General features: G+C 36.9%; 1 protein-coding gene across 2 annotated transcripts in view; it reads left to right on the top strand.

Annotated features, from left to right (window-relative positions):
• Positions 1 to 7135: 7135 nt before the first annotated feature.
• LOC107715801 (sodium-coupled neutral amino acid transporter 3-like) overlaps positions 7136 to 11844 on the top strand; it is a 39457-nt gene continuing 34748 nt past the window's right edge. For both annotated transcript variants that reach the window (XM_016522005.1, XM_016522004.1), the window contains exon 1: positions 7136 to 7323. The gene's annotated coding sequence lies outside the window, so the exon portion shown is untranslated. The remainder of the gene's footprint in view (positions 7324 to 11844) is intronic.

Here is an 11844-nt window from a genome sequence, read left to right as displayed (position 1 = left end):
CAGGATGCTACAATTTGTGTACAATTGGAGTATCACAGTTCAGAGAGCCAATTGTTACCACCTGTATTTGTTGCTACATTCACAGTGTTTGAAAAAAAAAATTTTTTTGAATTGAAAGGAAAACGAGTGTTTGTACATGAGCGCACAGGGTAATTACAAAGCTCTTATGTAACCTCTCATATCAGAAATACTATTTTGGGTATAAAAACAAAAAGTGCTTTGAGCTTTGGACAAATGCTGATGAGACAGGCAATTTGTCATGCCAATACTTGTTTTCAAGACACTGAGGTTATTATTGCTCATGTTTCCCACAGTTTTTACTACTGCAGATTCTTGTTTCTCCTACTAAACGTTCCCCTCATGTGATGCGACAATTGATCTGGTTGGAAAAGACTCTTTTGTATGGCTTTCTCAGTGGGAGTAACTCTGAAAGTTTTGGTTGTCTTAAGTGTTTCTAAGAGGCAGTTTGTGTTTTTTGGCTCTCATATTCTTCTCATGTGTGTGTGCGTGATGTTTGGCTGGATTAGACAATATACACTATTTGGACAAAGTCATTTAATTGCATTAGATTATAAAGTATCAAACAAATTATTTTTAATCAGCACATTAACTATGAACGTGATCCACTAAAGTCTGACAACCAGAAAGAGTCCAAAATGGTAATATGGTAATGGTAAAAATGCGGTAAAAAATGGTAATGGTAATGGTAATATGAATGGTATATTTATTGTTTTAATTTATATATTGTTTAATTTTTTATATAAAATGTATAAAGCTTACAAAGTTACACTTTTACTAGTGGTCTGACCAAAAAAAACAAACAAAAAAAAACATACACACACACATGTTTGTTTCTGTGAATTGTGGGGACTGTCCCTAGACTTCTATTACTTTTATACTGACTAAACATTTTCTATCCCCTAACCCTAAACCTACCCCTTACAGAAAACCTGTTTGTATTGTTACACTTTCAGAAAAACATCATTTACTATTTTTAATATTTTTTTCCCCCCTCTCGTCGGGACCGCAGGCCGGTCCCCACAATGTCAGAAATTTCTGGTTTTACTATCCTTGTGGGGACATTTGGTCCCCACAATGTAGCATAAACAAGTACACACACACACACACACACACACACACACATTACAATGTCATTGTGATATAGAAAAGAAAAAGAAATATGGGCACAAAGGCGAAAATACAAAATTAGAAAGTCCATTGTCAGAATTTGTAACTCTTGTGTTGTCCTCTTGTCCTCTTTCTATATATGCTTTCCAATTGAATGTTCAAAAGATGCACCTTTGAGCTATTTCAGATAACTGGTTTGTCATTGGTTGATCTACATTTTCTTCATTAGTGAAAGTCAAGATTCACTTGCACAATTCATGACGAATTAAAAAAAAAGTCTATAAGAAATGTGTAGAAAATATGCTTGACAGTTTATGATAACTAGATAATAACCATTTTGCATTTAATGACATACAATGAGCTAATGACTAGATGTTTTGAGGGGTAAGACTATTGCACAGAGAACTATATAATAGATTTTGAGAAACATGACAATAACAATGTAATGATAGAGGCATCGTGACAACGAAGTGGGGATCCAATAGCAGGCTTTATTAAAAAGAGCGTAGTCAGGACAGGCGGGGTCAGATACCAGCAAACAATAACATCCAAGGCACAGACAAAAGAGTAATCCAACAAGACCGGCAATGATCAGGGCAGGCAGCAGCCAATCAAAAACAAGGTAACAGTCCAAGGATCAAAACACGAGAAAGGCAAAACTTAGGAACATGGAAACTAGGAAACACGGAAGGGCTAAACATTCAATCACCAGCGATGTGAGCATGTGTGTGTGTCCTGTTCTTATAGTCTGAGACTGATGAGGTGATGAGAGACAGGTGATTGCAATTGATGATGAGTCCAGGCAAAGGATTATGGGAAATGGAGTCCGGGGTGAAGTGGCAAGAGTCTGGAATGGAGTGCCCTCTAGCGAAGCTCACGGGCACTCCAGCTACAGATTGTGACAAACAACTGATAATGTAGGAAACCGCAGACAAATGTGCATAATCAGTTGCATGAATGTACCAAAGCAATCGCAACTTTGTTCAGAAGAAAGAGAAACTGCTTTTATGATGTGCACAAGTGACTAGATGATGTGGAGGTTGAACAAGTTGTTTTGAGAATTTCATTTCTGATTTGAGAAATGCACCAAAGCGACTGAGAAAAATTGTAAGTATGGTTTAAGGGTCCGAATACTTTATTGGGCTGATGAATGTCACATTCAACATTTTTATTTGTCTGTTTGATATTTGGTTAGCATAACCACAATAGATGATGGATTTGGTTTGTGTGAGTTGCACTTTTGCTGATTTGAAGGCTTGAAACAGAATCAATCACCTGACAGAATCTGACCTTGTGTTCCCTGGCATATCTCTTTCATTTTAATGCAGTAAAAAATTGTCACATAATGTTCCCTTTGCACAGTTCGGCTTATTATGCGTCATGACTTGATAATTTATAAATTCATAAATTAAATTGATTGCTTTGAAAAATTGTTCAAGACAGGTAATATCCTTGAAAAGTCTTGTAAATTATTTCTGAATGCCTTTGAATTGTACAGTGGGTAGGTGGTGGTGTAGATGAGGTCATATTTGCCGTAGCATGAACTGCATCACCTCACTGAACCGTACTTCTATTTCCAGCAGTGTCAACATCAGCAGGTTCATCTATAGCTTTCCGCAAGCACCTACACTTTTGTTGTTTTGTACATTTCCCTGTACCGTCCCTGGTTTAAATTTAGTATGTTTTTATGTCTCTGTTTGTGTTTGTAGACTGCCGTAATCGTTCAAATCTGGACTTGTTCTGGTTTTCATTTGAGCTTCACTTTCAATCGAATTCCATCCTCACTCTCGGGCCCCCACGGGGCCTCCTCATCATGTCTGAGCCCTAATAGAGGTGCACCTGGCCTGCTTGCGGAATTCCGCACACGGGGTGGAACAATGCTCAGCGGTTCTTTGTTCCCAGTGGAGCATCCGAGCACCGCGGCGCGGGCCGAGGGGGGAGCGAGGGGGTTTGAGTTCTGCTCTCTGAACTTACTCTGTGAAAGTGATCTCTGACCTTTGATATCTAGAGAAGAACAACAAACATGACGTTTGTGGTATGACAGATGTCTAATGTTGATAAACCGTTCAAAGACTGATTGTGCTGCTGCTGTACACTGTATTATGCAATATTTAGAGGTGCTGCACCTTCTTTTGTTCCATTTCTTAGCACATAGATCTGAGAGCTTTTATAGTCTCTCATGCTTCGTATTATAGTAACCTGAAATAACCTTCAAAGTGTTTGCTGCTAAAATGTGTGTGTTTACTTGTGATGACTTAAAGATGCATATGATGCAATTATACATTTTCCTTTCTCTTTGGAGTGTTACAAGCTGTTGGTGCATAGATAAGATCCCTAAAGTTGCAAAGACTAAAGTCTCAAACCCAAAGAGACATTCTTTATAAAAGTTAAGACTTGTCCACGCCCTCCTAAAACGCCTCTTTTAAACACGCCCCCACATGTCTACGTCACTGTGTATATATATATATATATATATATTGATCATGTTGTTTCAGATTTCTTCTGTGAAGCATAAAATACATTTTAAAAATGTAACTTTTTTTTTTTATAATTAAAGTCAAAGGGGTTCAATCTTGTTTGGACTACAGTTTATTTAAAAAAAGTTTCAAGTTCAGGTTTATTTATTATTATTTTGGGTGAACTATCCTTTTAAGGTAATGATTCATTCACTGATGCATTCAGGTAATGAAAAATACTAATGCTAATAATAATAAAAATGCTGATGATATTTTATGTCTTTATGAACACATGGCCAATTTAGCTGTTTTAAATTATTTAGGTCTAGTTGAAAATCTCTGCAATATTATAACTTACACCTAATACAGTAACCCGGCCACATAATCCTGATGGTTTCTGGTTAAAATAGCTAAATAAAACATTTGGTTTCTTTTCATTGTTTAAAAAACCGAGCGAGGGATTATGCAATAATTTTAACGAGATGTGATTAGAATTCTGTATTATACACTGTAAGGGTTTCCGAGAAATGTTTCTCTCTCCACAACAGTGTAAAAAGTGCCCTCCCCCATCAGAAGTTGGGGTGGGCTGTAAAACTGACCTTGATTGAGTTTGATCGTTAACGTCCAACAACAGGAGTAGCACAACATGTTCAATGGAGTTAATTATCTGTGCTGGATTTTTTTCCTCCCCCGTTCTCCTAATTAGGGGTGCTGGGCCAAGCTGCAGCAATGACGTTACTGTACGTCCACATCTTTACCCCGTCGACAGTTGCATCATGCAGTTACATGCTGCTAGTTAACGGAAATGTGTAACGGGTCTGAATTTATACGAGGAGTGCATGTTGTGGGTGGGATATGCAGCCTACTTGTGTCTAAAGTAATTATCTCACCCTGTCAGTGGCCTACGCCTGTTGCAAACATGAATCAAAGCAGGAATAGCCTACAGTCAGAGAGATTTAGCAGTAGTGCTGTCACTTTTAAACAACTGAAAACATGAAAACTTAAGATCTAGTGCTTTTTATGTTTAAATTGTCCCTTTTCCTTTTTCATCTTTTGTCAAAACATCTAAATCAAACATTAAATCTACACTGTCTTTTACAACAACAGAATAACTTCTTTAAGAAGCAGGATTTTATTACACAAACATTTGTATTGAATGGGATACTGAATTGTATTGAATTTAAAAAAAATCTAAGTTATAAATAAAACAAAGATTACTGAAGTGTGTTTTACAAGAAAATACTTTTTCAGTCTTTCTGCTTCAAAATGTCATGTTTAATTCAGTGTTACAATTTATTTGTAATTTATTATGAAATTTACTACCAATTTCTGAGCAAAAAATAAAGTAAATCATATACCACTTTTTTCATTGTAGCATGATACTCTTATTATTGCCATATCTTAAGAGCATTGCCATATCTTAAGATATTTTACTCAATATTAATTTTGGTAAAAAAAGCACAAAAGCCTGCATACAATATTCTTTGAGAAAAAAAATCTAAATTCTTTATTCATAAAAATTTGCTCAGTAAACACCAAACAGGGCACAAACAAAAAAGTGCAAAGACTAAACGTTTTCGATATCACATCATAATCAAGTGTCATAGATTACGCATCAGCTCTCATTTAGATCCTTTACTGTACTTCTTTTGACTACTTCTAAAATATTTTCACCTTTTCATGTATACTATTTTTTCATTGTATACTTCAATCAAATAAATATACATACAATTACAAAAAAATAAACATGCACAAAATATATTTAATGTATAAAAGTCATCAAAAATAGACATTCAGAATAACAAATTAAAAATTCTCAAAAATATTAAATGTATACGTACAAATTTACAAAAATATTTTTGGAAAGAACACTACCATATCCTTTTAAATATGAATATGAATTCCCATAATTCCTGGTAGTGAGGTTGTTAAGGATATGAGTATTTCGGTCTCTGGCTGTGTGGAGGTACACAGTGGCCCCTTTAACTTTCCCCCAAAGGCTGTCCGGAGATCCTCACTGCTGTGCTACATGCGTGCTATGGACGCAGCTGTACTGACGCACCTGGGACCAGTACAGCAGGGCACAGTGGTTGGGGATATGCCTCTGCCTTTAAGATCTAGCTCCCCATAGCCACAGCACTGTGTGACATCCATGCGCAATATTAAACCAGCCTTTGAAGTCATTGAATTGTTGGGGATTTGTCGTTATTGTATATCCTTACTATGCGGCCACATGCTGGATATATGACTTGTGTCTATCATTTTCTTTATGTACAGACCCATACATTGCACACATGTCACCCCTTAGTCCCTCTAAAACATGCACACATACAGAGTTAGATGCTGCTTACCTCTCCAATAGCCATAATGACCTGTATCTGAATCCAAATTAACCACACATTTTCCTAATCAACAGAATGCACATGCTGAAGAAAATTCGAGCCAGAGAGGGGGAAAAAGCAATTCACTGTTCTACATCACATCCAAATAATTACAGGATGAAATGTGGAGAATTTTGTGGCAAACACATTCACAGAGATTTTACAGATTTTATATTCAGTTGCCTGGGGATAGAGAAAGTTACCCTGAATATCAAAATGTAAATCTCAAGCATTTGAAGTAGCTAAATATTGCATAATTTTTTAGAATGTGTTGATCCTCCCTTGTAAGTGAAAATACAGTAAATATTTTGCCAAAGCAGATATTCACAGAGATCTTAGTAAAAAAAGAGTGATCTTAAAGTAAGTGAGAGAGGTGCAGCATAGAAATTACAGATAGACCTAGATAGACAGACAGACAGACAGACAGACAGATAGATAGATGGACAGACAGACAGACAGACAGACAGACAGACAGATAGATAGATAGATAGATAGATAGATAGATAGATAGATAGATAATGTTATAACAGTGTTAATATTTGATGCACAGTTAGATTTGATGTCAGTTTTCAGTGTCTCTTTTCTCTTTAGAATGTGTTGATCCTCCCTTGTAAGTGAAAATACAGTAAATATTTTGCCAAAGCAGATATTCACAGAGATCTTAGTAAAAAAAGAGTGATCTTAAAGTAAGTGAGAGAGGTGCAGCATAGAAATTACAGATAGACCTAGATAGACAGACAGACAGACAGACAGACAGATAGATAGATGGACAGACAGACAGACAGACAGACAGACAGATAGATAGATAGATAGATAGATAGATAGATAGATAATGTTATAACAGTGTTAATATTTGATGCACAGTTAGATTTGATGTCAGTTTTCAGTGTCTCTTTTCTCGCGTCCATCATCACTCCATCAGCAGCACAGCAAGCGAGCGGTCGCGGGTTGAGTATGACTTGAATTCTGACGTCGCCCCCATATACATCCTCGACCAATTAAATGCTGGCGGCGCGACGCAAAGCTGAACGCGCCCGTTGTAATCAGCGCAAGACACGGGAGCGTTGCGTCCAGCGCGTGACGAAGATTCCACGGAGTGAGTGGATTGGTCGCTGCTCGGTCTAGACAATCGGAGGCGGGGAAACTGAAGAGTCGTTACAGCCCACTTTAAAAACCCGTCAAAACCGACTCACGGGCTCCAAGTCAATGAGAATAACGGCAGTAATTCATAGAGGACGGTCCTCACATCCCCATCCTCAAGTTTTGTGGTGTTACATGTTTTATCCGAGGTAAACCACGGGGAGAGCTTAATCTGAAGGACGTTTCTCAGAAATTCACCATCAAAGAAAATCCGTCCGGTAAGACTGAACGTTTTTAATGTTGTGATATTGTTCATATAATTCATTTCATCTGTCATAGATACGATATATGCCGTAGTTTCCCATATTTTTAGTCAGCTGTGACCCACATTTTAGATGTAGTCTTATAACAATGACATTATTATTTCTCAAAGGACACATGTAAAACTAGGCTACTGCCCCTGTGACTCATGAACATCTTTAACATTTATTTCTAAATATACTAAACTGTTATACGTGCTTTAATTCATTGTGTGGTTGATTTGAATATCAGTGTGTAAATACTTTCTGTCGCTTAGTAACAGAAGAAACTTTACTGCCCGTTAATGTCTCAAATCTTGGTGCTTTGTCTATTTTTTGGCATCGTAGGTGCGTGTGCAGATTTAAAATCTAAATCATAATCAACTGAATTTAGTGAGTGCGTGAAGAGGAAAGCATCTGCGATTCCCCACGTATATATATATATATATATATATATATATATATAAACACTTTTTTAAAATAGAAGAAAAAATAAAACAAATAGCCTACAAAACTGATCTTCTGGAAAATATATACTATTATATTAGTAGATTAGTATTTTAATAGATTTTTGGTTACACTATTTCAAGGTGTCCTTGTTACAGTGTAATATACATTTAAGTACTTAGCAATAATAATTAACTACACGTCTAAGTATTGAGTAATAATAATTAACTACATGTACTTACTGTATGGTTAGGGTTAGGATTAGGGTTTAGTTTAGGGTTACTTGCATGTAATTATGCATAATTTATAATGTAATAGTAAAGTGCATGTAATGTGTGTAACAAGTACACCTTAAAATAAAGTGTTACCAATCGTTCTTTGATGGTTACACCACTTTTTTTTAACAAACTTTTTAGAGTCATTAAATCACAATTTTCAGAATTTTTTTTTTTTTGACACAAAGATTACCTAAGATCTAGCTGCCTACTGTAAGCTTATAACTAGTAAATTTATACCTCACCTCTCTCTGGCATCAAGTTTTTTCCCCCTCCAGACTTCATGTTAAGACTCACTACAGTACAGTTTCAGTGTATGAATGGACAGGAGTTACTTGTGTTCCTGTGTGCACCTGTGCCTTTGTGTAGTATCATCCCAGAGCGTCTGGGTAGCAGATGCGACCCAGCAGAAGTGACCTAGGTGAAGCTGAGATATTCAGTATTGTGTGTTCTAGAGCACGTCAGGTGGTTGAGGTGGTAGATTAAAGTGCAGAAGGTGCTGTGCTCTAACCAGTGATTAGCTGAGGAAGAGTGAAAGCACGATTTCCCTGTCTCTCACTCCTTCTCTTCCTTTCTGTGCAACCACAGGGGGCGTTAGACAGAGCATAATAATCACATCTTGACTTCAAAAGAATTGATTTCTCTCTAATCCTGTCATTTTGAATACATCTCGTCTTAGATGTCTTAGGCCTGCTCTTAGCGTGTCCCAGTTATCTAAAGTGACATTTCAAGATAACAGGTGAATACATGAAATAGGATTCTTATGTGCACATTGACCTACATTGTTAATGTTTTTCTTATTGTATGCCCTTTCAAAATATACAGAAATGTATCTGGAACATCACTTGACAAACTAGTCAATTTTAGAGTTGGTTAAAAGGTGGTTCAATAAGAAATGTTTCAACAAAGTTTATTTATTCTTATCCTAAGGCATTTTGGGATGGCTGTTTCGTATTTGATATAGAATTCAATTTCGGTGTGATGTGAAGTCACACATCAGAGGTCATGCACTGGAACAGGTGGTCAGATCTGAACCATGTTAGCTTTAGTAGAGTAGTCTGATGTTTGATTGTTTGTGATGAGTGCAGCTGGTTTTTAACTAAATGAAAATGAAAAGCAAACATAATTTATTTGCTTAATATGTGTGAAAATTGAATAATAGTGTGCTGTAAGAGAATTTGAATCCGAAGCATGGTTAGGCTACACGACTCAAGGCGACTTTGTTCTTCTTAAAGGAATAATTCACCCAGAAATTAAAATGTGCTAAATAGCTCACTGTAAGGCCTGTTTGTTTCTTCATCTGAACAGATTTGGAGAAATTTAGTAACATCACTTGCTCACCAATCGATCTTCTGCAGTGAATGGGTGGAGTCCATCAATTAACAGCTTGTGAAATGAAAAGCCGCGTGCTTGTAATAAACAAATTCATCATTAAGACGTTTTTAACTTTAAACTGTTGCTTCCTGCGAACCCATAATCCATAATGACACTTCCTCCAGTGAAAAAAGTCATCTTGTCTGAATCAGTGGAGAAATATGCACAGATCAAGCATCATTTACAAGAACAAGTAAACAAATATGTCAGTGGACTTTGATGTGAGAGGACAGCACCCATTCACTGCAGAGGATGTAATGCAAAATGTCTCCAATTATAGAGAAACAAACTTATATACATCTTGGGTGGCCTGAGAATGAGTACATTTTCAGCTAATTTTCATTTTTGGGTGAACTATTCCTTTAAAGTATTTTTATTTTATTTTATCTTATTTTATTTTACTATTATTGTTTTTTAGTTTAAGATAGTAGATTATTCATTGATTGACAAATTTTGGGCCTATCATTCATTTCCAACTTTAGATTCAAAGTTGCATAACAACATTCATTAGCACTCTTCATGCATGTCGAAATTAATGCATGTGTGCTGCTCCTATAATTGCTGAATAGAATAACACAATAGAGCCAAAAAGAAAGAGAGGATGTTATTAAACACAGATACAGGGCAACTGGTCTGTTATCACTGGTTCTGTTGAAAGCACTTCACATCCCAAGCAGATTGTGAGTGTTGATGTGACAGCTCTCAGTAGGGTCAATTGTGTGCTTGGAGTGGGCTGAAAACACAGGCAGGACCTCCATTACTGCACAATGTAAGATGTCTATTGTATGAAGCCCCACTTGCCGGATACTTATGTTTTGTTTCGCAATTTAAACATTCATAATAAGCAATTCATGATTGTGCGTCACTGAGGTTTTAAATTGGTTCTTGTGAATTATTAAGTAGGGACGACAGGGTAGTGTTGTAACATGCAGTGAGTTGTAACACAATCTGTTAAACCATTCAGAAATGTGCTACATGATGTCTTCACTATCATATGTGACTAGCACCCTCCTAAAGTAATAGTAGAAGTTGTAAAATTCTAGCTGTGTCCAAAATCGTACATACTGTATTCACATACTACATTTGGTATGTTGTTATTGTCATGTGACCTACCAGTGTCACTGCACTGCCATTCACAACTCCTCTTCTGTGGCTTCATGGGATAGTAAAGTGTCCATGAATGTGCACTTCAGAATCTCAGTGGTAGTAGTTGGTCATTGGGGTACTTTTCACCTACTATTTTTTGAATGCTATGAATTCAGACATTTTTTTACATGCTGTTTTCGCCTGTTGTATAGTATGGAGGTAGGCATATTCTAATGCACCGTCTGTGTAGAACTATAAAGAATGTACAGGGCAAAAAACCTTTCCCCCTATGTTTTGTCTGTGCTGAATTAAATATTTTCTATATTGTGTTTATCATTTTGAATTAAAATGCTTGGTGGGTGGAATAATTATTTTGAGCAAGTCAATTCTTGATTACTACAATAAATTCATGCACAAAATTTAAAATGTGAGTGTGCTATGTTTTAACAATGTAATTTGACGCTAATTTACAGTTTATGAATAAGTACTAGATTCTAGACAAGAACAGACAAGTATAGGAATAGTATACTCTCTACTCAACCAATAGTGTTATTGTTAAAGAGGAAATGTACGCCTTTGTCCTGGAGACCTTGAATGTGATTGGGGTTCTCTTGATGTCGTCAGCTGAGCTTTGGCATCTGATTGGTCGCTCGGGTTCATCAGAGGTGTCAACAGTATATAGATTTGCCATCTGGTCACGGTGACATCCCCTCACGATATTCTGCTCTCATCATGTGACTCAAGAGAAGAACATCAGGGAAGACAGGAGAGGGTGTCCCTTTGTTTGGGGCTGGTGTGTGGACACTGGCACAGAATGGCGTTTGATGGGCCGACCTGAAACGATATGCCCTGTTTGGACCACTGCTACTCTCTTCCATTGCTGCAGACATGCCAACATATGGAGGCTTCCCTCATCTGCCGAGCGCCTGACTGACCCAACACTGCCTTAGTGTTCTCCTCGACGCTCAGAGTCACACAATAACTTCCTAACAGCGAAACATGCCCCTACTCACTGGAAGTGTGCAAAGTGAAAACAAATATGGTCACAGCGAGTGAACTCAAGTAAAATAAGGCAGATTCTTATTGAAGATGGAACCTTTTTTCAGTAAGCAGGATATAATTACTCTAACTTGATTGTTCTAGATATTAATTATGGGACTTACAGAGTGAGTACTTTTACTTGCTATCACTCTCTCAATGCTTCTAGCCAAAAGACACAAAAGTGAATGTCATAGCATTAAAGGGATAGTTCACCAAAAATGAAAATTCTGTCATTAATTACTCACTCTCATGTCGTTCCAAACCCGTAAGATCTTCG

Source organism: Sinocyclocheilus rhinocerous, unplaced genomic scaffold (assembly GCF_001515625.1).
Source record: "Sinocyclocheilus rhinocerous isolate Xijiao unplaced genomic scaffold, SAMN03320098_v1.1 scaffold899, whole genome shotgun sequence".
Classification (NCBI taxonomy): domain Eukaryota; kingdom Metazoa; phylum Chordata; class Actinopteri; order Cypriniformes; family Cyprinidae; genus Sinocyclocheilus; species Sinocyclocheilus rhinocerous.
The sequence above is the reverse complement of the archived record's forward strand: the minus strand, read 5'-3'. Positions and strand labels throughout refer to the sequence as shown.